Raw genomic sequence first — 24,751 nt, 5'->3', positions numbered from 1 at the left:
TAGGAAACTAAGACTCTTCAGAGGTGTTTTACTTTGCAGTGCCCCAAAATCATTTGCTGCATCCCAAAGTGGGACAAGCAGGATAAACTAGCACTCCTGCTTGCAGAAAACACTTATGACTTAGTGGGGTTAACAGAAACCTGGTGGGACTCTACCCATGACTGGGCGGTACACATTGAGGGCTATATGCTGTACAGAAGGGATAGAGTAGGGAAGAGAGGAGGAGGGGTTGCACTCTATGTCAAGGAGCGTTATACATTGACCCTTATCAAAATGGAGTTAGAGGAGGAGAAAGTAAAAGGATTGTGGATTAGGATACATGGAGGTCAAGGGGAAAGGGATTTGGTGGTAGGGGTTTGCTACAGATCCCCACACCAAGGGGAAGAACTAGATGTGGAAGTCCTGAGGGAGCTCTCGGAGAACATGAAGTAGAGAAGCGGTAGTCATGGGGGACCTGAACTACCCTGACATCTGCTGGGAGATGGACAGCAAATTTCCACCATTCACGCAGGTTCCTATCCTGTGTACAGGACCTCCACCTGACGCAGGAGGTACATGGTCCCACTAGGGGGAATGCTGTACTGGACCTGGTATTGGCAATGGGGGATGACATGATAGGGGACCTACAGATCAGTGGTCACCTGGGGGACAGTGACCACCAAATAATAGAATTCACCATAAGGTACAGAGTGGGTAAGGCAACTAGTAGGGTGGAAGTGCTAGACTTCAGGAAGGCTGACTTCAGCAAGCTCAGGCTTTTAGTCAAGGACGTGCTGCAGGGTAAGAGATTCAGCGAAATGGGAGCCCAGGAAGGGTGGCTGTGGATGCATTTAAGTCGGGCCGGGATAAGCTGCATCTGAGTGTACTGAAGGCACTGGCTGATGTCATTGCACAGCCACTGGCAAGAATATCTGAGCACTTGTGGTGCATGGGACAGGTCCCAGAAGACTGGAAAAGGGCCAGTGTGGTCCCTATTTTCAAGAAGGGGAGGAAGGAGGATCCAGGCAACTACAGGCCAGTCAGTCTCACGTCCATCCTTGGTAAAGTCTTTGAAAAGATTATTAAGGCTCACATATGTGAAAGCCCAGCAGGAAAAATTATGCTGAGGGGAAACCAGCACGGGTTTGTAGCAGGTAGACTTCAGGAAGGCCTTCGATACAGTATCCCACCCCATACTGGTGAACAAATTAAGAGTCTGTGACTTGGATGATTACACAGTGTGTTGGGTGGCAAATTGGCTAGAGGGTCATACCCAGAGAGTGGTAGTGGATGGGTCGGTATTGACCTGGAAGGACGTGGGCAGTGGGGTGCCACAGGGCTCGGTCCTCGGGCCCGCACTGTTCAACATCTTCATCAGTGATTTGGACGAGGGAGTGAAATGTACTCTGTCCAAGTTTGCGGATGATACAAAACTGTGGGGAGAAGTGGACACACCGGAGGGCAGGGAACAACTGCAGGCAGACCTGGACAGGTTGGACAAATGGGCAGAAAACAATAGAATGTGATTTAACAAGGAGAAATGCAAAGTGCTGCACCTAGGGAGGAAAAATGTCCAGCACACCTACTGCCTAGGAAGTGCTCGGTAGCACTGAAGCAGAAAGGGATCTCGAAGTCCTAGTGGACTCCAAGATGAACAAGAGTCGTCAGTGTGATGAAATCATCAGAAAAGCTAATGGCACTTTATCATGCATCAGCAGATGCATGACAAACAGAGCCAAGGAGGTGATACTTCCCCTCTATCGGGCGCTGGTCAGACCTCAGTTGGAGTACTGCGTCCAGTTTTGGGTTCCACACTTCGAGGGATGTGGATAACCTAGAGAGGGTCCAGAGAAGGGCCACTCATATGGTTAAGGGCTTGCAGGCCAAGCCCTACGAGGAGACACTAGAGCACCTGGACCTCTTCAGCCTCCGCAAGAAAAGGTTGAGAGGCAACCTATAAATTCATCATGGGGGTGCAGAAAGGAATTGGTGAGGCTCTACACACCAAGGTGCCCCTGGGGGTCACAAGAAATAAGGGCCATAACCTAGCAGAAAGCAGATTTAGACTGGACATTAGGAGGAACTTTGTCACAGTTAGAGTGGCCAAGGTCTGGAATGGGCTCCCAAGGGAGGTGGTGCTCTCCCCTACCCTGGGGGTCTTCAAGAGGAGGTTAGATAGGCATCTATCTGGGGTCATCTAAACCCAGCACTCTTTCCTGCCTATGCAGGAGGTCAGACTCTGTGATCTATTGAAGTCCCTTCTCATCCTAATATCTATGAATCTACAAAGTTATTTAAGGCGCATTACACTGCTGAATGTGCTACAGTGACTGGAATTAATGCACAATACGCCACTGAATGTGCAAACAGCAATGCCATTAAAGCGGTACAAAAGGCATTTAACCCGCTGTAAAGTGTCATCTACAACTGGCCAGGGATGTTAAGGAAGGAGGTGCAAGGGTTCTAAGCTGCTATAAATAGCAACACTTCTAATTAAAGAGGGAAACCCAACACGTTTGTATTGGGAGCCTACTGAGCATGCTTTGTGTCTAATTAGATTTCTAATTCTCCTCGGCCCAAATTTGAGCTACAGTGAAAGGAAATAATTTCTGGTCACTTCTAATGGGAGCTGGTGGGCAACTGATATCAAGCTGAGGAGCCCTTACTGCATGGCCAAGGAATGATCTCCTAACTACCAGATCTGCAGACATGAAAGGTTAACAGCAACAAGAGCAGAACAATCTGTACCTAAATAATCCTCAAAGGTTTCATTTCCCCTTTCCAAACTTGCTCCATGTGTACAGCCATGCAGTTCAGCTAAGGCTCTTACCAGGATACAGGAAGGTCTGAATCTCACATGCATTCTGTCACTTCTCCTGCTGCATCTGTTGGATGGGAGGTACATTTCCAACAATACAAACAAGGCAGGATCTTCCAAGAGTTCTGCCAGAACAACCATCATGAATTGTGGGCCCTGCAGAAGCCAAAAATGTTCCTTTTTAGCTCTCCTGGGCATGTTTGCTACATCTTATTTGGCTTTGCACCTTTGACAGTTATGTCCTGCCTAGCAGAAAATATAGTTCCAATTCTATCTCTTGGCTTTCTTTTTTTTCTGCAAGCAACTAAATAGCCTCCAGAACTTGTGCTTATGATTCCAGGGCTGTTTCACAGGCCAGAAGAATTTTGTAAGGAATCTTAATTGACTTGGTGAACAATCAGTCATGCCCACTCTTATTCTGGGCGCAGGATTTCTGTGTTCCTTCATTTTAGTTTATTTTACAGAGGGGAAAAATAAACATCTATTCAGATCCCCCCACACCTCATTTTGGCAAGCCCATCCTATATTACAGGCCTGGGTATGACTTTAGTTTAAAACGAGTCCTTCTCTGGGACTCTGAACTTGAGGATCTCAGAGTCAGGGCTGGGAAGTGGGCTGCTTACACTGAACCGTTGTATTCCAACAGATTTTTCCCCCTTTTCTCTGAACAGACTCATTGCTCTTTACAAGTTGGTTCATTATTCAGCAAATGGCTCATAGAAGAAGCATTGCTCAGCCAACAGGCTGCGTGCATGGTTTTCACCATGACGACCACTTCAGGTGCTTGTTAGTCATAATTTGCTCTTCTATTTTGTGGTGAGTTCACAAAATCGCATTGCTCTTGTTTCTGTTCCCACAGTAGATGATCACGAAAGCCCCAAAGAGCCTTCAAAGGGGATGGGCTGTAGTGTGTTCTGGAGTGTGTTCCCTGACTGTGACGACCAGGTCAGGATTTAGGGGACTCCGTTAGTGATGCTAGCACAGCTTATAGAAACTACCTGCCCCGGAAAAGTCTGTCACCCTTAGCCAAGGGATTCACAGTACTAGGGTGTTTGGTCTTTGGGAACTCGGCAGCTTATGCTATTCATAGCTTTCCATGTCCAGCAACCTCAGTAAAAGATCCTCGTTGTATTCACCAAAGTAGAGGGACATAGCACACACAAATCTTCCAGCACACATGCACATACCTGAACACTTTTGCAAAAGAAGGCTTCTTACATAAAAGTTTGGCAGCAAATAGAGAAACAGGATCACAGATACCATTTCTCAGCTCTCGCTGGGGCATTGGGGGTTGGGGGGGTGTTCCTATTTCCTAGCTGCCTTTTAAAGAGCAATTGAGCAAATCCTGTGAAAGCAGTGATTCCTGGATCAGTCTTAGGGGTTCTGGTGTGGAAAGTCAGGGGATAAGAAAGGCCTCACTCCTGCTTAGGTCAGCAGAACTCATTACTCTACATGCTGAGAGAACTATTTCATGGGTGAAAGGAAATAAGTTGGAGGTAAGGTGATCTTAGCTGTACAGATGGGCCAGCAAGCTCTTAATACAGTATAGGGAGAGGAAAGCAAAGTCCCCTCAGTACTCTGAATTCCCAGTGTGGGAAAACATGTTATGGATTCTTAGACTACAAGAACTCATAGGTAGGGATATACCCAACTTGAGGAAATAGCCAGTAAAGTTTTGGGATTTTTTACAGATTTCTCAGGCAATGCCAGATTTCATCATTTCTATGAAATCATGATTTCAGTGGGCCCCAATTAAGGCAGATCATAACAGTGTTCTAACTGCAAAGGCCTGGGGGAAGACTGCTTGGTTTCTACTGGGAAAGATGTTCAGGCTTTGGACATTTCTGAACAATTCAAGTCATTAGGTACAGGTATAGGAAACACTGGGGACATACTACTAGTATAGAAAATAAAACCACTCACTCTTGCCAATTCCCCACCACCTTCTTTTTTTCCAAGAAGGACTTCATATGGATAAATTAACTTCATTCACTTACTTCACAGATGCACAGGTGTATTGAGAGCTATTTATCACAGGTTTATTTCGGAGTGAAGGAATCTGTGGATCACATACTCAATCACATAGCAAGGACTCTATGGGCCACATGAATATCTAGCACAGATAGTGAATTCCAAGGGAATCACTTGAACAAAATTGTGTATCTGATTGCAAACTGGTCAGGGCAGTTGGGTCCTATGCCAAGTTTGTTCACTAATTTTGTGTGTGCCTTTTGGGTGAATCTCTTCAGCAGTTTGTGCCCCCCCCATTCTGCCTCTGTATAATGAATAAATAACAACCTACAATGACCTATAATGACCTACTCTTCCCCATAATGGTGGCTAATAGAGCTGTGCAAAGTTTCGCCAGCTGTTTTGTTTCTATGCTGTTTCAACTCGTTTCAAGCTCAAAACAGCAAAATCAAAATGAAATGAAGAGCTTTGAAACAGGCTCAAAACAAAACAAAGGCAGTCAAAATATTTCAAAATGTTGTGAGTTTTGAAGCTGAAGCTGGGTTTGCCTGCAGGGAAACAGAAAGTAAGGAGAGGGAGGGGGAAGATGGGGAAGGACAGCTCTGATACTGACTGTGACTGTTTGGCTGTGTGAGATGCTGCTGGTGCTACTGTGCTGCTTACTACGTTATTACCTGTTGTCATTTGAAGTGGTGGACTGAGCTGAGGCTGTAGGGGAAGAGGACACCTCATTGGGACACACTACCGTGTCTTGTAGAGGCATCAGCACCAGTGAGGGCATGCCTTAACACATACACAGTCACACGTGACACAAGTTTTGCTTGTCAGTGGCTTGAGGTGCAGTTTCCCAGAAACCCCTGTACCTATCTCCTTGAAACTTGGCAGGCTTTGTGGTCTCAGCAGGAGCTACCAGGTCTGCTGTTTTCACCCCCCTGTGCTTTCACGCTTTCAAGTGATGTGAGTTTTGCTTTCAAGATTTTAAGGTGCAGTTTCCCAGAAACCCCAACACCTATCTTCTTGAATATTGATAGGCTGTGTGGCCTCAGCAGGGGCTACCCTCCCTGTTGTTTTCATTCAAATCAGGCAAGAAATTACAAAGTTATAGGCCTTTTCATGCTTCCCCATTATAGCCTATGGGCAAAACGGCGAAACAGAAGTTGAAATGAAATGGTGCTGTTTTGCACAGCCCTAGTGGCTAAAATTCTCATGTTTTACATGGAGGTCCTTACACATGTCAGAAAGGTGCTGGGAGAGCCCCAAGTGAAAGTAGTAATATAAAAATTGCATTATTATAAACAAAATTATTATTCTGTATTCCCCATCACTTGGCAGAAAATCAGGGCCCTTTGCCACTGTGTAGCACTAACTTGAATTGTTAAAGCTAGCTGGAATTTAGGGGAACATTTGAGATGTAAACCTGTGCTAAGGAGAGCAGATGGCTACCGCATTCCCATTCCCATTCCCATTCCCTAATCACCATGTATTGTCATCACCAGGCAGGCTCTCTGAGCCATGAATAAATATTTATCTTTGTTTCATCGTTAATGGGAAGATGTGAAGTCGTTAAATGGCTTCTGCCTTCGAGGGAGGTTTAATTTCATTTTAATTTGAAGCTTGCTGGGCCGATGAATGGGAAAGGCTAACAGAAAAGCAAAGAATAGCTTTATGGAAGAACTGAAGAGGGGAGGAAAGGATAAGAGGATTTTTTAAAATTTACCTCTGTAGCCTTTAGAATGAAGTAGAGAGTCTTGGGGAGTATAAATCAAAGGAGACTGGTAGGTTTCTTTTAGTTCTTATGATGGATGCCCACCATCAAAGATAAGGGAAGCTTTGCAACATGAGTCCATGATGACGTGGTCCAACCATCAATGCTTTGCAATGCCATGAGTGGCCTACTTCCAGCTGATAAGTCTGAGCTCTTTTTCTCCCCTTGGGCTGGCTGAGAATGAAAAGGGAAGAAGCAATGCAACTTTTGTTCCTCATGTACATTTGTTACCTTCCGGTCTGAAAGAACTCTAAATGGAGTTTGCTTAGGCTCTACTCTTCTTACCCTACCACTGTCCTTGAGGTTTCCATGAAGCCTGAACTCTGCACTCTCCTCAGTTCAGGCTGGAAAGGTTTTCCTGTCCAGATTAACCTCTGTTAATTTAAGCTAAATGCCCTAGTCCCTTCAAATCATTCACCACTTTGCCTAGGTGAAGTGGGAATAAATAAGCAACATATACATTATATCTTGTGAGTTTCATTTTCATGGTGACACTGTAGTAACTCTCCACTGTGAGGGGGCCTGCAAAAGGCATGATGTTCTGTACCGTTACACTACATTATCACAGATCAGTTGGTTTAATTGATTCTGCATAATTAATCAGACACAGCCATGACTCAAAGTGCCTGCCTACTCTTGTGATCAGAAACTAGCTAAGTATGCAGATGTTGCCTGCACCTTCCCAAATAATTCATATCTGTGCACATTTTTCTTGGTTGGAGCCTGGTTAACATTTCCATGAGGGTTTATTATGGGTTCTCTTTGCGCTATTGGTGCTGTTAGACCCTCTTAGATTCACACACTGCATTGTTATCAGCTCCATGTATGTTATCCTGACATGACTGGGCATGCTTTCCTTTCTTTTTGGTTTCTCTGGTTCTGCAAGATCATTCTGGTCACAGCAGTTTTGAATTCACATGAGTTGAAACTGCAGCTTGCCTGGGCAGGGTGCATTATTATTTTATTTGTGCTCTACTAGGACTTCCTGTGTCTGAAAAGGGTTTGAGAGAAGAGTGCAATTGTCTGTTGAGTGAGTTGTCTGACCTTGCCTCAGCTGCAGAATGCTAGACCATATTGTTCTCAATTCCTCTCCATTCACATAAATTCTGAATGACTTTAGCACCCATTAACCTGTGTGATGGGAAGAGCTGGATAGAGCGAAGCATAAGTTCAGGGTCTATATTGCAGTCAGTGCTGTCTAGTGGCTTGCGTAGATCTACTGACATAGCTTTTAACTACATAGTAGGGTAGGCACAGTAGCGCACAGAACTCCAGATGAATTTAGCTGCCCAAGTATCAACTTCTTAAATAGGTTTTACAACTGACCTTGGGTTTCTCCTTTGGCTAAACTGTCAGCAGTCCCTGCACTAGCTAGTCTGCATGAGCTAATCTATTGGAGTATGCAGATGTAGCCCCAGTGTGACTTGTGCTAGAGGCAGGTTGAGTAGGGAGAGAAGGGATAGCTTAATGGTTAGGGTACTAGCCTTGGACTTCAGGGAAGTGGTTCACTTTTCTGCTCTACCACACAATTCTTTGGGCAAGTCACTTAATTTCTGTGTGCATATCATCCCTATATTTAATATGGGGGAAATGGTACTATGCATTGTAAGAACAAATGCGTTAAAAAAGCTGATATTCTCAGACCCTGCGGTGAGAGAGGTCCTAAAAGTACTAGAGATTGACAGGTGCTCTGCAGGCTTCTATTCTGCACAACCGTAAAATCATAGAAATTTAGAATAATCACTTCCCTGGACCTACTGGCAACACTCCCACTGATGCAGCCCAGGATGCCGTTAGCCTTCTTGGCAACAAGGGCTTATTGTCCATTGTAACCCCAAAGTCATTTTCTGCAGAGCTGCTGCCCAGCCAGTCAGGCCCCAGCCTGTACTTGTACATGGGATTGTTCTGTCCTAAGTGCAGGACTTTGCACTTGTCCTTGTTGAACCCCATGAGATTTCTCTTGGCTCAATCCTCCAATTTGTCTCTGTCACTCTGAATCCTAGCCCTACCTTCCAGCGTATCTACTACCGCCCCTAGCTTGGTGTCATCTGCAAACTTGTGAGAGTGCACTCTATGCCATCTTCTAGGTCATTGATGAAGATATTGAACAAAACTGGCCCCAGGACCAACCCCTGGGACACTCCACTTGATACAGCTGCCAACTAGACATCAACCCGATGCTCCAGTCAGTTTTCTATTTACGTTGTAGCCCATTCATCCAGCCCAAACTTCCTTAGCTTGCCTGTAAGAATGATGTGGGAGACCATATCAAAAGCCTTGCTGAAATCAAAGTACACCACATCCACCAGTGCCAGTCACTAGGGGTGTGCAAAATGGGCCCTATTCGATTTGGATTTGGCCCAAATCAGAGACAGTGATTCAATTCATTGATTTGGATCATTGTCCCGATTCAATTCAGCTGAATCAGAACCTGAAGATTAGATGCTGATTTGGAGAATCAGCGATTAGGACACAGACACAGCTTTAAATGTTTTTTCTACATACCTCAAGTTACTATGTGCTGCTCATGATCGCTGCGATGCTGGGATGAATGGAGCATCCCACAGAAGCATGGGGGGGGCCCTGCATGCTCAACAGTGAACCTGAAAGTGGACCAGAAGTACCAGGGAGTGTGCAGGCTCCCTCCTCTGTGTGCCCCCTCCCTGGCTCGGCGATCAGCCATGGGGGGACCCTGGGTGCCCAGCAGACCCAGGAGGCACCTGTCACTGAGACAGGAGCACCCCCGCATGCTCCCTGGCTGACCTGGAAGTGGACCGGAAATGTTTCTGGTCCACTTCTGGTTCTGCTGCCGAGTGCGCTGGGGGCCTGCCCGTGCTTCTGTTGGATGCTCCATTCACCCCAGCATTGCAGCATTCATGAGCTACCTGCTACCTAGAGGTATGTAGAAAAAATATTTAAAGCTGTGCCTATGCCTGCATAGCCAAATCTTTTCGAGTCTCTCCAATTTTGATATGGAGAGATTAAAGGTCTCCTGATTCGATTTGGATTTGGAGATTTGGCCACCAAATCACGCCAGATCTCTGCCGAATTGAATCAGGGACCGAAGATTCGCACAACCCTACCAGTCACCTCCTCGGAGAAGGCAGTCAGGTTGGTCAGGCATGACTCGCCCCCAGTGAGCCCGTTCTGACTCTTCCTGATCACCTGCTTTTTCCCCCAAGTGCTTAGAAATGGATTCCTTGAGCATCTGCTCCACGATTTTTCCAGGGGCTGAGGTGAGGCTGACTAATCTGTAGTTCCCTGGATCCTCCTTCTTCCCTTTCCAAACATGAACCTCTGCTGTGACTTTCTGCTGTTCTAGGATGTGATTCCCCAAACCTCTATGCTAATGCACCTCTATCCTCCCTCGTTTTTATTCAAGCCGCTGGTCTAACACAGCCCTACCAATGGTTCAGTCCTGGTGTTCAGTCCTGGGGCTCACCCGTCATCTACACTACTGGTCAATAAGTGACAAATCCCTCCACACTAGGTTCCTGCATGGTGGGCCCAGCCTGGCCCCCTTCAGGAGCTGTTCTTGCAGAGACAGCATTGGGGGAAAACAAGAATTGCAACCCTGTGCAGTGTCTTACTAATACATTCAATTAAGCAGCAGGACGCGAATTCTTCAGAGATGGAAATTTTTATTAAAAGACAATGGAGTAATTCTTCATTTACAAAGTGACAGAATGTTCCACTAGGCAGAAAGCAGCAAATCCAATCAAGTTTTCCTGTTAAATGTTAGCTTTGAGGAACATTGTATTTAATCATTAACAGTTGCTGAATCAATATGAATAATCTGAAGTGATTCCAAACAGCAGGGGCAGGTTATGTTTACCAAGATATGAATATTGACGTGGCCGAAGTAAGTGCAGTGCAGCCCACACAGCCAGGCCTGCACCCGATGCTTCATCCTAGAGGAACGCTAATAGCAGACATGGTGAAAAAAAAGGACCCAGAGAGGACTGACGCATGCTACCTCAGACATGCTGGCTCCCGAGGTGGGAGCCTTAGCAATCCAGGCTGTGGGTCAGCTCCTTTGCTGCTCTGCCAGTGAGCTTACAGGGACTGGGAGAAGCCACTTCAATTATGAGATGTATATCTGTGACTGCAGCAAGATGTAGACACACGCTTGGCCACTGAAACAGTTCCAGGAGTAGCACTTATGGGGTGAATTCAATTTCCTTCTCTATTGCTACAGCCCCCAGTGTAGAAGGGGGCTAAGCTCTTGCATAGGAAGTCTTCAAAAAACTAGGTGATTTTGTATTCCAAGCTATACATAGAGCAGCTGATTCATTCTCTCTCCTAAGGCCAAATCAGGGGCATCACAGGGCATCTGAACTCTAGGCAGAGGCTCCTTACAAGCCAGCACCAGCTCCTGCACTGCCAGTGATGGCTTGTTTTTGTGCATCTCCCTCCCCCCACAAGGCAGCTCCCAGGACTGCTGCCCTGGTCATCTTCCTCCTCAGTTATGCTACTGGGCCAAATTATGCCCTGTTTCACCTGTGGTCAGCTCCCCGGGACCACAGTGTGGTTGTACAGAGGAAGCTCAAGCCAGACTGGTGAAAAGAGCCTGTTTGGACTCAGCAAGACCCAGCCATCTCCAGCCACCTCCATGCCACTTTTATTCCTGGTAACTAAAGGAAACCTAGAATAACCAGAGCACCATTTTTGCCCAGCCACGTTTTTCAGTGGAACTGCAGTGTATATGGACATGTGCATAATTCTCAGCACATAAATCAATGCTATGTTGTTGGAGAAGGCATCTGGTGCCTTTTGTCCCTTCATGGTGGTTATTTGGAAGTGGGAGGTTGGAATTTTGGATTAATCCACACATCTGCATTCTGCTATGGAAAGGACAGTGTGTCTTCCCTAAATGTTCCTAATAAAGATATCATCCCCCTTTTATGTCCACAGTATACATCAGTGACAACCTCCAAGCTGAGGCTTTAAGATTCTGTTTAACAGCTAAATTGGGGTGGGTGGGGGGCAGAAGTTACAGCAGTTTTTCATTAAGCTTGTTACTATCTCAGGATCTTCAGGGGTATGCTGCTTTTGACTGCAGGTTACCTCTTAGTTAAAAATGTGTTCTCATGATTCTCCCCAGGCAGATAGAAACAAAGATAAAAAAGGGGGAAAGAGAATTATTTTCAGCTTCTCAGCAAGACTTTACAAACAACAAGGCCAATTAAAAAAGCAATAATGTGCTTTTAATCACAGGATGCGCCTGACCTCAGCCAAATAAAAAAATGGACCACTTTAAAGTAGCCACTCAAACATCCTTTTCACAGCTTCACCTTCTAATTCTAAGGACTTATGTTAATCATGGGGAGGAGAAAATCTTCAATTTCCTGACTACTCTAAATGGCTGCTATTATCAAATGCCTGCACTGCCAAAGTCTTCCAAGTCCTCTGGCTCTCTCTTCTCCTTTTGTTCAAGTTTCTTGATATGTATGTAGGCAGACAAAGAGATGCCCTAACAGAGGGCAGAGGATGGCTGTGGATTATTAGTAAGAACAAAGAACCCACCCTAGGTATTACACAAGAGAAAGTATGACTCAGTCTACTTGAGCTGTCTCATCCACTGGGGACCATTTCCAAGTCTGCAGCCCTTCAGTAGATATCCCTCCTGCTACCTCTGAGTCGAGGGGGAGGCTGCCTTCTGTGGAAAGGTGGTTTTGGGCTTCCTTTTTTTTTTTTGGAATAAACAAGAGCCAAGAACCCGAGAAACAGAAGTTGGGGGAAAACAAAGTTTTCAAGCAAAGTGTGAGCCTGAGCACCTGAATCCCTGGAAATAGGCAGGCAGCTATTTTCCTTCCAGAATGTGGGATGTCTCACTGAAGTAAGGGTCCCTGGGGAGATATCTTTTATTGGACTAACTGTATAGTTGGGAGAAATGTTAAATAAGCTTTTCCCCACCCAGTGTGGGGGGACTGTCTGGGAGCTGCCTCAGAAGCAGGACACTTCCTGGCCAGCCCCCAGATATGTGGCTAAGCTCTGTTGGGCATGGGACTGGGAGAGCTCTGCAGTAGCAGCTGTTCCCCAGCCTGGTGCACTTCAGGACCCTTCCCAATGTGCATAGGGCCAGGAGACGGTTGCCACTGCAGCCAGCGGAGCTCTCATGGCCCCGTGTGCATCGGCACCAGCCCCCAAGCTTCCTGCCAGTCCCTGGGCTGGCACCTTGGGGGAACCTGGAGCACCCTATGACTGTTGCAGGGGGCCAGAGCAGGGTAGGAGCAGCCATGTACTGGGCTGCTGTTATTGGGAGCAGATTTGCTCTCAGCAGGGAGCATGTGTAAATGTGCTCCCAGAGAAGGCTTGCTGTGCAGTATTTTACTGTGCAGTAAGCCTTTATAGCATTAATAGCATATGTAGATGTGCCCCCTGTGTAGCAGAACAAAAGGAGAAGGGTCATTATTACCTGTGGGGTATAGAGAGATTAGCAAATGTAGTAGATATTTGCAACAAGCCATTATCTGTATTCAGCCCATGGTATTTAATGTCTTTGATCTCAGGCCTTACGAAGGTTTCTCTTGCAGAACTGGAGTCAAAAGAGAGAATTTCTAGGACACCACAAACACAGGATACAAAGCTGACTCAGATGCGCTAAGCACATTGTTTTGACCTGAATACTATATAATGGCTGAATGTTTCCAGGACTTTTCCACAATAATCCCTAAATCCCTTTCCTACTCAGTACCTGGCATGGTTAAGACATTACCTCTCTGTTTCTTAATATGCAGAGATCAGAGTAATCACTCTCTTTCCTGCATTCTCTTTATGAACTCTGAATTTCTTATCTCGTCACACTTCTTTCCCTTTGGCCTTTGAGACTTGGAAAAATTCACGTTTCCTGATGCTGAGGATAAAAAGTCTACTCTGTGCAATGAAGTTTGCTGTTGCTGTTATTTCTGAACATTTGACTTGCTAGGACACTCCTGCTCTCCAAAAGTGTGGACTCTCCAAAATCAAGCATTGTTAACCACATGCAAAATGATGCCTTATAGAGCCAACTGAAAAATATAAACTTATTTTTGCAAGGAATTTTAAATTATATTCTGTTTCAAAATGTTCAGGTGCATCTTTCCATTTTTAAAAAAAAAGATGCTTTCATTTTGGTTAAATTTTGTTTATCAAAAGCATTACTACAAATTGTTGTTTACCAAACATCAGAGTTTTAGTGAATTAACTTATTATAATGCTTATAGTTTTTTCCACCAATGTCAGTAATTTTTTATAGCCTGTTCAGGGAAATTTTACATTAGACCTCATTCTGGCAGAAAAAAAAAAAATCACTAAAGTAAAGCTTACTGATAGCCTATGGGAACATGATCCAATCATATTAGTTATAGGCAAACAGAATATATTTCCAAACAGAACTATATGTATGTGGCACTTTTAAAATCGCCAAGTTTCTCAAAGCTGAAAAGAATTGAACAAAACTGCTTGAGGAAAAATGTAACCAAAACAATCTGAATAATATTCAGGAGTTGTTTAAAGCAACTTCACAACATGCCCCAAGCCCCATCATTCTGTAATCACAAAGAAGACCATCATCAATATAAAACCAATTCTAGGTAAGAAAGAACGTGAGAAGAACAATAAAAGCTTGTAAATGCGTATGAAACAGATAGAATGGAAAAGGCGAAATGTTCAGAACAATGACTATAAAATTACCTGCATTTAAATGACTGCTGATTAATAAGGGAAGTATAAAGCATTTTAAAGGATGGACAATTTCAGGGATGGGGGGAAGAGGGCAGGGGGACCAAACCCATGCTCTTGGTCACAGTACAGTGCACACCAGACATGGACAAGGGGCAGAAGAGTGGGGCAGCACAAGCAGCTGATACTATTCTCACTGAGACTGCCTCTAGGTTTATTTCTAATTGGAAGCAGGGAGCCAGTTTCACTGTGTTGTTCTTTTAGTTCTCTTTAATAGACTTGTTTGTTAAATAAATGTCTATTTTTGTGTTCAGCATTGGTGGTTGTGTACTGACTTGGGAAGAAATGAAGAGCCATGTTTATACTAAAAGTATCAGTAAGCACAAATCAATTTACGAAACTAAATTAGAAGTACCCCAGGAGTCAAAACTGACAAACACCGAGATTTACAGTTAAATTGATAACAGGCAAGATAAAATCCCTTAGCCAATGCAGGCCATTTTAATTAGGTGCAGTATATTTTCCTAAAAGTTATCTTCCTAGTAGTCATTCTGTTCCATTTTCAATCTAAATAACACACAAAGAAGTTTAAAAACCAAAGCATCAGATCTCATGGTAAAGCATAATTCAGAAAAGTCAAGTACATCTGTGATCAGTTGCTTATGAACATCACCACATGTGGTTTGGTTGTGAGCAAAACCAACATTCCTAATTTCTCATGTTTCTCTTGAATGGGAGCCTGTGTTGATGACATGGTTATGTGAACCAGTGAAGTTCATTTCAGTTTCCAGAGTTCACTCCACCTGTAAATATTTACCTGTAACCTTGAAGACGTACATGGCTCAGCAAGCCAGTCCTATGTATGGTATTTGCATCCAAATAGTTTTGCAAGAAAGGCATCCAACTTTCAGTCCACCAAATATACCAGCCTGGAACAGCTAAGCATGTAAATAATTACATAGAATTAAGTGACCATGGTAAGGTTCCATAAACCGTTGCAGGAAAGGGTAAGCCAAGTCCGCCAAAGTCACAGTGACCACTGACATCCTATGGACAACAATGTCATGGGATGGAATAAGGTCCCAGTTTGTTTAATCATGTACCATTTATAGATGTTAGATTTTTTCTAGGTTTAATCTAGACTACAGCCATCACTATATACATGTGGATGTTTGTAGTCCAAATTAAAATTGTCTCTAGTCCAAATTAACTAATCCTCATTGAATAAGGGTTAAAGTTAATGCAGACAAGGGCAGTCTAAACTAGGCAATTTGAACAGTATTAATTAACATGTATATGTGGCAGGTATCTAGGGCTTGCTGTTGCTCCGCTCACCACCAAGTGTAGCAAGCGAGTGCCCCCTGCCGTCTCTACTACAAAGTGCAGAAATGCAGGAAAACTTCCCTGATGGTCAACGATCGTCTATTAACCCTTGAGTTGAATTGAAATTTGATTTGAATTGTGTGATGGGAATTAGTTAACATGGCTTAGAAAATGGTGAGCACATCTACAAACAGCCATAAGTGCCAGATCTCCTCAGTACTCTGGTGTTGTACCTTTGCCAGTACTTCTCACGCAAGTGTCCGTGAACCTGCCCCTGTGGTCCACTGAGCCCCGCAGAACCCCTCAGTCACAATCACTGGCTCCTTCAGGAGAAAAAGCTATGAGCACACATTGAATCATAGAAAAGTAGGGACCTCCAGAGGTCATCTAATCCAACCCCCTGCTTGAGGCAGGATCATCCCTGTCCAAGCCTTCCCAAACAATTCCATGTCAAACCTCTCTCACAACTTTAAGGCATAGCACCCTAACCTGCCACAAGTAAAGCAGGAAGACACTGGTGGTCAGTGTCCCCCACTTCCACCCCTGTTTCTGCCAGCTCAGCAGAAACAGGGCCCACTTTGCCAGTCTTAGAATTGTAGAGCAGCTCGGTTGGCACGGCCCTTGGGAGGTCACCTCTAGACCAACTCCTGCTCTCAAAGCAGGGTCAGCCATGTCTGAACCATCCTAGACAGGTGTTTGTCTAGCCCAGTGATTCTCAACCAGGGTGCCCCTAAGATCTTTTTAATGTTGCACAATATTAGCACTGTTAGGTATGCATGTACCTACATGTAATTCTCAAGATAAGATAAACTCCTAGATTTCAAACAGGAATCCATAGTGCCCTAAAGATCTGCCTTGTTGTGAGCTTCTTGAGTTCTTTGCAACAGACTTACTTTATTATCGTGTGCCATCAATTGGTCAGTCTCATTCCCTGACCACCAGCTAATCTTTCAGCGACATTCTTTACACCAACAGTCCATGGGTGAACTGCTCTTAAGAATGATTGTAAGCATCCATCACTGCCAGGCAACACCAAACTGAGAAGGCATGAACTTGAAAGAGTTTGGGTTAGCCAGCTCCCAGCTAGCAACAGCAATATTTTTTCCACATGAGCATGGACTTCCTTGGTAAACTATTCTTATGCCAAGACTACCATCATAGTTCCATAAAGGTCTGAAGAAGAGAGAGAATTAGCAAACTGCATCTATTAGTACTGTATGGAGAGGGGAGGAGAAATAGGCAACATACTGGCCCCTAAATGGCAGCAGCAATAACCCTGGATTTCTCTCCATGCTTCATTTTAGATTATGATCTGGTACAAGCCATCCTATATAATGGGCAAACAACATTATATAAAAAGCAGTGAACTAAGCAGCACGTCTATCATGCAACCCCAGGCTAATAAAACTGTGTTGCATTTCTCATAAACTTTTTTCACTGATCTAAATCCAGCCAGATGCAATTAGAAATTTGAATGAACAAAAAAATGGGAACAAGCATCGAACCCAGAATGTCTTGCATTATTTTTCATAAGCCTAGTTGAAATGGCCAGTGTCTCTCAGTGACAAAATATACATTCACGGTCCTTGCAAAGATACTGTAAACATATTATCTGTCTTTTAAGGCAGCAGCATAACTGCCATAACAAAACACTGTACTCTACAGTCTTGTGCTACAAAATATTATGAAATCTGCATCTCTTCTGTTCAGTACTGCCCTTTGCAATATATTATACTTATAACCACACTCAGCTCTTTCATAAAGTGCTTTTTTACTGGTGGATAAAAAGCTCTATGTAAAGACAAGTATTATTACTGTGTGCTGCTGTCTTTCTTGAACAATTCAGCAGTTCTTAGTACATAACCTTTCAGGAACCTTTCCTGGTTCTGAGTAAAAAAATGAAGACACAAAACAATGACTTTTACTGAAGTTTGACTGTTTTATTTCAAAATGAAATGTATTAGCTTATGCACCATATAATAATTACAAATTCTGCAGAGCCAGTTACTTACCAATATCTTTAACATAAGCTGAATTAACTTTTTCAACAGCTTAAAGTGCTGAGCAGTAGAGTGCTGATTCAATTCAGAGGAGATTTGACCCGATTCAGCACCCGAATCTCCAAATCTGAATCGAATCAGGAGACCAATAAAAAGGTCTGAATTGTTTCAAAGTTCTCTGAATCAATTCGGAAAAGACTTGGAGAGCTTTGGAGATTTGGGCAGTCCCTGCTCACTGCTGCAGGGAGCTGGGCCTGGACTCCAAGCTGGTGAGGAGGGGACCATGGGGGGCTCCCACCAGGCCCCATCCCCTGCCTGCCCCACTATGGCTGCCCCACCCAGCCCCATCTCTTTAAAAAATAGCCCCCACTCACCACCTACAGCCTGGTGGGGGGGGGGAGATCCCCACTGTCTCCCCACTGCCCTGCACTGCATGGGGGGCTCTGCTATGAGCCCCCTGACCCCTGCCTGCTCTCCCAGACTACCCCCACCATGGCTGCCCATCTCCCAGCTCTTTAAAAAAAAGCCAAATGACTCCGGCACTCACTGGCTGCTGCAGTGGCTGTTGGGATTTCTAGGGGCTCCTGGCAGAGCCACTCCCACAATGTGGGGCAGTAGGGGGCAATGGGAATCACCCCTGCACTGGGCAGCAGCTGGTGAGTGCAGGGCTTTTTTGTTGCTGTTTAAGTGCCAGGACGCTGGGGCCAGGCAGTGAGCCATTGACTGGGTTGGGAGAATGGGCGGGGGATGGGGCCCGTTTGATTTGGAGACTGAGCTGATTCGGTGGTGGTGGCCAAAGCAATTTGGGACAGTGATTTGAATCACCGAATCAAATCGCTGTCCCCCGAACCAGCTTAATCCGTATCCAAAGTGAATACTAACTGCTTCGCACAGGCCTACTGAGCAGACCTAGCACTGTGAAATTCCAGTGAATACAGAGATATTGTGCTGGGCTTGAAATAAAGCATTTGACTCCTATCTGTCCTGAGTAGTGGCTATACTTATGGAAGCAAAGCAGTCTCCTCAGCAATTAACTTTGTACTGCCTCTAATGACCTAAATTTTCCGGCCCCAAAATTTCCATGTCATAATATATTTGAGTACACATTTTAGCCACTGGGAGCCAGTATAATTAAATAATTAAATTACCTCATGCACAAAGAACTGCTGGCACAGACCTTGGCCTTACGCCTTAGCCTCCAGTATGTGTTTTATCTCATTCATCCCTGCATATAAAACAATTATGTAAATAAGAAAAGGACTTGACCTTTTCATCAGTTTTCTGTTTATGCAGCTTTGGTCTATGGCTGATAGTAATTAGTTTGCTGATAATTTCAGCCATGTGCTCCTACTGGCAAAAATGCTAAAATCCTTTAACAAACACCTCAGCTATAAAGCCATTTAATAAATGTGGAGCGAGGCTGACAGTGGTCTAGGAGTAAACTACTGCTCCTCCTCCAATGGCATCGCTGTTTTATTGATATTAAAAAGTAATGTGACCAGAAAACATGCTCTTTGCATAATAATAGCATTGGCTAGCTAATCCTTCTACATTATTTTAACCCTGACTACCATTTGGCTATGAAGAACTCTAAAAAGAAAATAAAGTAATCTTAAATTTGTCCAGTGCTTGTGAGTTTCTCTCAAGCATGGCCTGTTGCAAGAGTAAAAAGCAGATTTCAAGGAAGTGAAGATCACAAAATTCCCCCCACTAGTGGTAAAAAATGACTATCTGAAACAGAAACCAAGCTGAAGCCATGCTGCTCCTCTCAGCCTTTATTCCTCTGCACAGGTGTAAAAAACTGATTGGAATGGGTTGAATCAACACCATTAACTGGGGGAAGTGGGGCACCCAGGCACTGAGTCAGAGGGGGCACCAGTATGGCAGCCCCCAGGGAGCCTACACTTCTGCTGCTGCTGCCACACTAGCTCACGCTTGGGAAACTTGTGCTGAGGCAGCAGTATCCTGTGCCACTGTCACTGCCAGCTTCCACCCTCTCCCCTTTCTTTCCCTCTTGTCCCTCAGCACCACTCAGGGCTCCAAACTTTTAAGCTATGCCTCTGGGTTGAAAGTTCTCACTTAGGGTCAAAATGTCCTTGAGTCACCAAGGTGATGCCACCCTGAAAAAGGCAAAATATCAGGTGCTCTATTTCCAGTAGCAACAGGGAAGTATTAATGCTTTTATTATTGAATAAACATTATTCAATAAATAAAATTGAATAGAATAAATAATATCCAATCTAGTATTGAAGGCAGTGGTGAGACCTCACCTAAACAGCTGCGCATAATTCTTCTCGGCCATATTCACAAGTGGATGTTAAAAGAAATTGGCTTCTTCAGTCTAGCCAAACAGGCACAGAAAGAGGAGATAAGATTGTTCTCTATAAATATATCAAGGAAATGAACACCTGGGAGGGAACAGAAATATTTAAGTTAAAGGACAATGTTGGCACGAGAGAAAATAAACTGTCATAAACAGAATTAGGCTGGAAATTAAAAGGATTCTAACCATCAGAGCTGTTCTGGAGTAACCTTAGGAGCAACAACAATAAAAAAAAATCTAATTGCTTTTATCGTGAAACCATATACATTTATTGAAAGGGATTATATTACATCTTTACCAGCAATAATCCAGAGGCCTGACTTAGGTGACCTTCTAGGTCCTTCTAGTCTTATAGCTAGGATTGGCTGGGTTTGATTTGTATCAATTTAAATATAGATATATAGATATATGTATATTTCACCTCACACTAGCAGACTGTCAAAAATATTTCCATCATTAATTATCAAAAAGAGAGCAGAAGATCAGAAGGGAGTCACAGGGCTGGTTTCTTTAAAGAGGAAAGCACCCCAATGACTTCTCAATTAAGCAATTAGCTGCTCTTTCACAGGTGCCAGGAAGCAGCCTGGAGGGAGAATAGGCGATTTTAAACCCCTACTGGAAGTCTGGGGAGGGGGGTCAAGAGCATCTGAGTAGGAGGAAGGCCTGCAAAGCAGTGGTGGGGAGTTCATGATGCCTGGGTGGAACAACTCAGCTGCAGAGAACCAGGGAGAGCCCGTAAAAAGAGGTGAAGCATCCTACTGGTGAGACTGGCACGTGGAGACCAACTCCAGTTAGAAAGGATACAAATTTTGATGTTTTCTTGGCCTTTTCATTGGGTTTTGTGGGTTTTTTTGCCATCCCAGGAACAGAAGATCATTGTTGTTAATTTAATTTTAAATTGATAAAAATTAGAATAAATGTTTAAAAATAAACAATGTTTTGTGGGGGGGGGGTTAGCTATCAAACTTATTAAAAAATAAAAATTGAATTCTGTCAAGTCTATTTAAAGCCTATGTTCCCATGTAAAAGCCACTGTAGCACTGATCAGTCTGGACTAGATCCCCTGCTACACACCTCCCCTGCAACATTATTTCCTCTATTTGTCTTACCCCTTCTGGAGTTTGTCTTGGGTGTTCTCCCTTCTTCCTCGGCAGTGGGTTAGCTAAATTTAGATGGATACGTTTAACTGAGTGAATTTGCAATAAGAGTACCTGTGACCACCACCTCACAACTCTCAAAAGGGCCTTCAGCCAACAAGGACACTCCTCCAGAGAGATAGATCGCACCTTTTGAAAGAGCCACCCAGATACCATGTGAAGATTTACTGCAGTAAAAAAAAAAAAAAAATCCACAGAAATCGCACATTGGTTATGACATCACTCTTCCCTGGAACCTACATGAAAAATCCTCAAACAATTGTAACCCATACTAGAAGAAGACCCAATTCTTAAAGACCTCTTTCCAGAGCCACCCATCCTAGCCTTCAAACAAGCACCTCACCTCGCTAACCTCCCCACCAGAAGCAAATTCCCTATGACCCAAACCACATCAACAAATGGATCCAGACCATGCTAGGAGAAGAAATTCAAAATCTGCTAACATTTCTCCACTACCCCCACAATTACTACACCCCACAACAGAACCTTCACCATTCCTGGATCTTACACCTGCACCTCCAGAAATGTAACATATCTCATTCAGTGCACCAAATGCCCTGAGGGAAAATATGTTGGAGAAACCAAACAACAACTGCACACCCAAATGAATGCACACCAAAAATCTATCAAAGACAAGAATACCCAACTACCTGTGGGTGCACACTTCTCACAGGACAGTCGCTCCCTCTCTGATCTCTCAGTTCTAATCCTCAAAGGGAACTTACAAAACACCTTCTGTAGACGAGCCTACGAACTTCACTTCATAAATCTACTACATACAAAAAATCATGGACTCAGTATAGACATTGGTTTTATGACACGTTACAACTTGCCTGACATCTGATTCACCAGGAACCTGCCTGACAACCTGTTTGCTACCTTGTACTATATCACTGCACTGCACTGTCTCCTTTCAGCCTTTCCCCGCTTCATTCTCCTTCCCATCCCCCTCCCCCTCCCTTCTCTGCATCACCTCTCTGCCTCACCTTTTGTCTTTCTAATTCTACCTATTCACATTTTCACTGACATTCTGCCACACTTTTAGCTTCTTTCATTTCTTGCAGTCTCAGAACAGCAGAGATTCACTATGCCTGAAGAAGAGTGACTACGCCCATAAGCTTGCCAAGAACTTTTTTCCAACTAGTCAGTAGGTCTAATAAAAGATATCACATCTACCTGAAGAACCTTGTCTGCCAGCATATTAGACATGTATTATCTGTCTTGGTTGATTGTAGCATTCAACCTCACATTTGAAGATCTACAAGGTCCCTTCTGACCCTACTTCTATGATTCTATGATTTCGAGCTTCACCACAAACATTAGCATAGGTAAGCATAGATCACATTTTCTATGGTCTCCCTGTATTCAGGTTTTAATCATACTCTTCAAAGTTTGGTTAGGTTAAACCTTTTACAAGACTATCAGTTTAAGGGTGGTAAACTGATGTTCACAATTGTTTGACCCATAATATTTCACATACTTCCCTCATGACGCCTGACATGAAGTTGGTCCCATGGTCTGTTATTATCTCTTGGGGTAGTCCTACCCAGGACACCCACTTTATCAACTCCTTTGTTATCTTAGGAGCACTTATTAACCTCAAGGGATGGCACATGGATACCTGGTAGCGTAATTGATGATTACCAATACAAATAGATTCCCCTTTGTGCTCTTAGGGAAAGAACCTGCTATGTCTAAAGTTATTCTCTCAAATGGCTCTTTTATGATTGGCATAGGAACCTATGGGGCTTTTGGGGGAATTATATCTGAGGATACCTGACAGGAAGGGTAGCTTTGACAAAAACATTCTACTTGTTTATAAATCCCCAGTCAATACACCCACTGTATCAGCCGGGCCCTATCTTATCCCTCCCTAGATGTACCCCTATAGGTAACATATGTGCAATATATATAAAGGTTTTCCTATACTTCTGAGGGACCCCCACCTGGACCACCTCTTTGTCTGCCTGTCGCCCTTTCTCTATACGACGATACTCCATCCCTTATCTCAAAGTGGGAAATACTTTTAGGAGTTCAGGGTGTAGCACCTCATCCTCTCTTTTGGTCAGTCCAGTTTTGTAGACCTTCTTCATAGATTTCATAGATATTTGGGCTGGAAGGGACCTGGGTGGATCATCGAGTATAGCCTGCTGCCCCAGGGGAAAGAAGTCAGCAGGGATCATAGGTTCCCAGCAAGATAAACTTCCAAGCATGCCTTGAAAGCATTCAGAGTGGGTGCTTGAGCCACCTCTGGTGGCAATCCATTCCAAACCTTGGGGGCTCGGACAGTAAAGAAGTTCTTCCTTATGTCTAGCCTGAAATGGTCTTGAAGTAGTTTATGACTGTTTGATCTTGTCATCACTTGGAGTGCTCTGGTGAACAGACGTTCCCCCAGATACTGGTGAACACCCTGGATAAACTTATAGATGGCCATCAGATCACCCCTGAGCCTGCGCTTTTCCAGGCTGAAGAGTCCCATGGCTCTCAGCCTGTCATCATAAGGTCTGTTTTCCTGACCTCTAATCATGCACGTGGCTCTCCTCTACACTCTCTCAAGCTTCTCCACATCCTTTTTGAATTGTGGAGCCCAAAACTGGACACAGTACTCCAGCTGTGGCCTCACCAAGGCTGAGTACAATGGGAGAACGATGTTCCGGGATTTGCTTGAGAAGCAACTATGGATGCAAGCCAGCGTTTTGGTCGCTTTACTAGCCACAGCATCTCATTGAAGGCTCATGCTCATCTTGTGGTCAATCATGAGCCCCAAATCCCTTTCATTTGTAGCGCTAACCAGCGTAGCACTGCTGAGCCTATAAGGATGCTGCAGGTTTTTCTTTCCAAGATGGAGGACCTTGCATTTTCCATGTTAAACACCATCAGGTTCTCATTCGCCCATTTTATGAGCCTGTCAAGATCTTCCTGGATCACCCTCCTGTCCTCAGGTGTGGATGCTGTACCCCAGAGTTTGGTGTCGTCAGCAAACTTGGCCAGTCTGCTTCTGACACCTGTGTCTACATGATTGCTGAAGATGTTAAAAAGTATAGGCCCTAGGACAGATCCTTGAAGGACCCCAATGGTCACAGTGTACCATGATGATTGACTTCCGTTAACCACCACCCTCTAGGTCCTACTGTGGAGCCAATTCCCCAGCCAGTGGATCGTGGTGAGGTCAAGGCCACAGTTAGCCAGTTTTGCCAAGAGGTGATCATGGGATACCAGATCAAAGGCTTTTGTGAAGTCTAGAGGTACAACATCAATCTCTTCCCCCTTGTCCACGTGGTAGGTCACCTGGTTGTAAAAGGAAATGAGATTGGTCAAGCAAGACCTAGCTGCAACAAATCCACGCTGGGTATCCCTCAGGATATTGCCTTCAGCTAGTCTGTTAAGAATGGCCTGTTTGATAATCTTTTCCAAGACCTTTCCCAGGAGAGAGATCAGGCTGATGGGCCCGTAGTTTGCCAGATCTACTTTCCTCCCTTTCTTGAAGATTGGCATGACATTGGCCCTCTTCCAATCTTTGGGCATGTCAGCAGAGCTCCAGGAGTTCTCAAAGATCTGTGCCAGGGGCTGAGCTATGATGCTAGCCATCTCCTTGAGTACCCTCAGGTGTAAACAGTCAGGGCCGGCTGACTTGAAGGTATCCAGCCTGTCAAGGTATTCCTTCACAAAGTCAGCTTTGATGGAGAGTAAGGAATTTCCCTCACACGGTCCTCACTGTCCCACAGTGGGCAGGGGCGTCCCATGGGACTGGTG

The sequence above is a fragment of the Crocodylus porosus genome, unplaced genomic scaffold, assembly GCF_001723895.1.
Source record: "Crocodylus porosus isolate Cpor-Errol unplaced genomic scaffold, CroPor_comp1, whole genome shotgun sequence".
Lineage (NCBI taxonomy): Eukaryota > Metazoa > Chordata > Crocodylia > Crocodylidae > Crocodylus > Crocodylus porosus.
The sequence above is the reverse complement of the archived record's forward strand: the minus strand, read 5'-3'. Positions refer to the sequence as shown.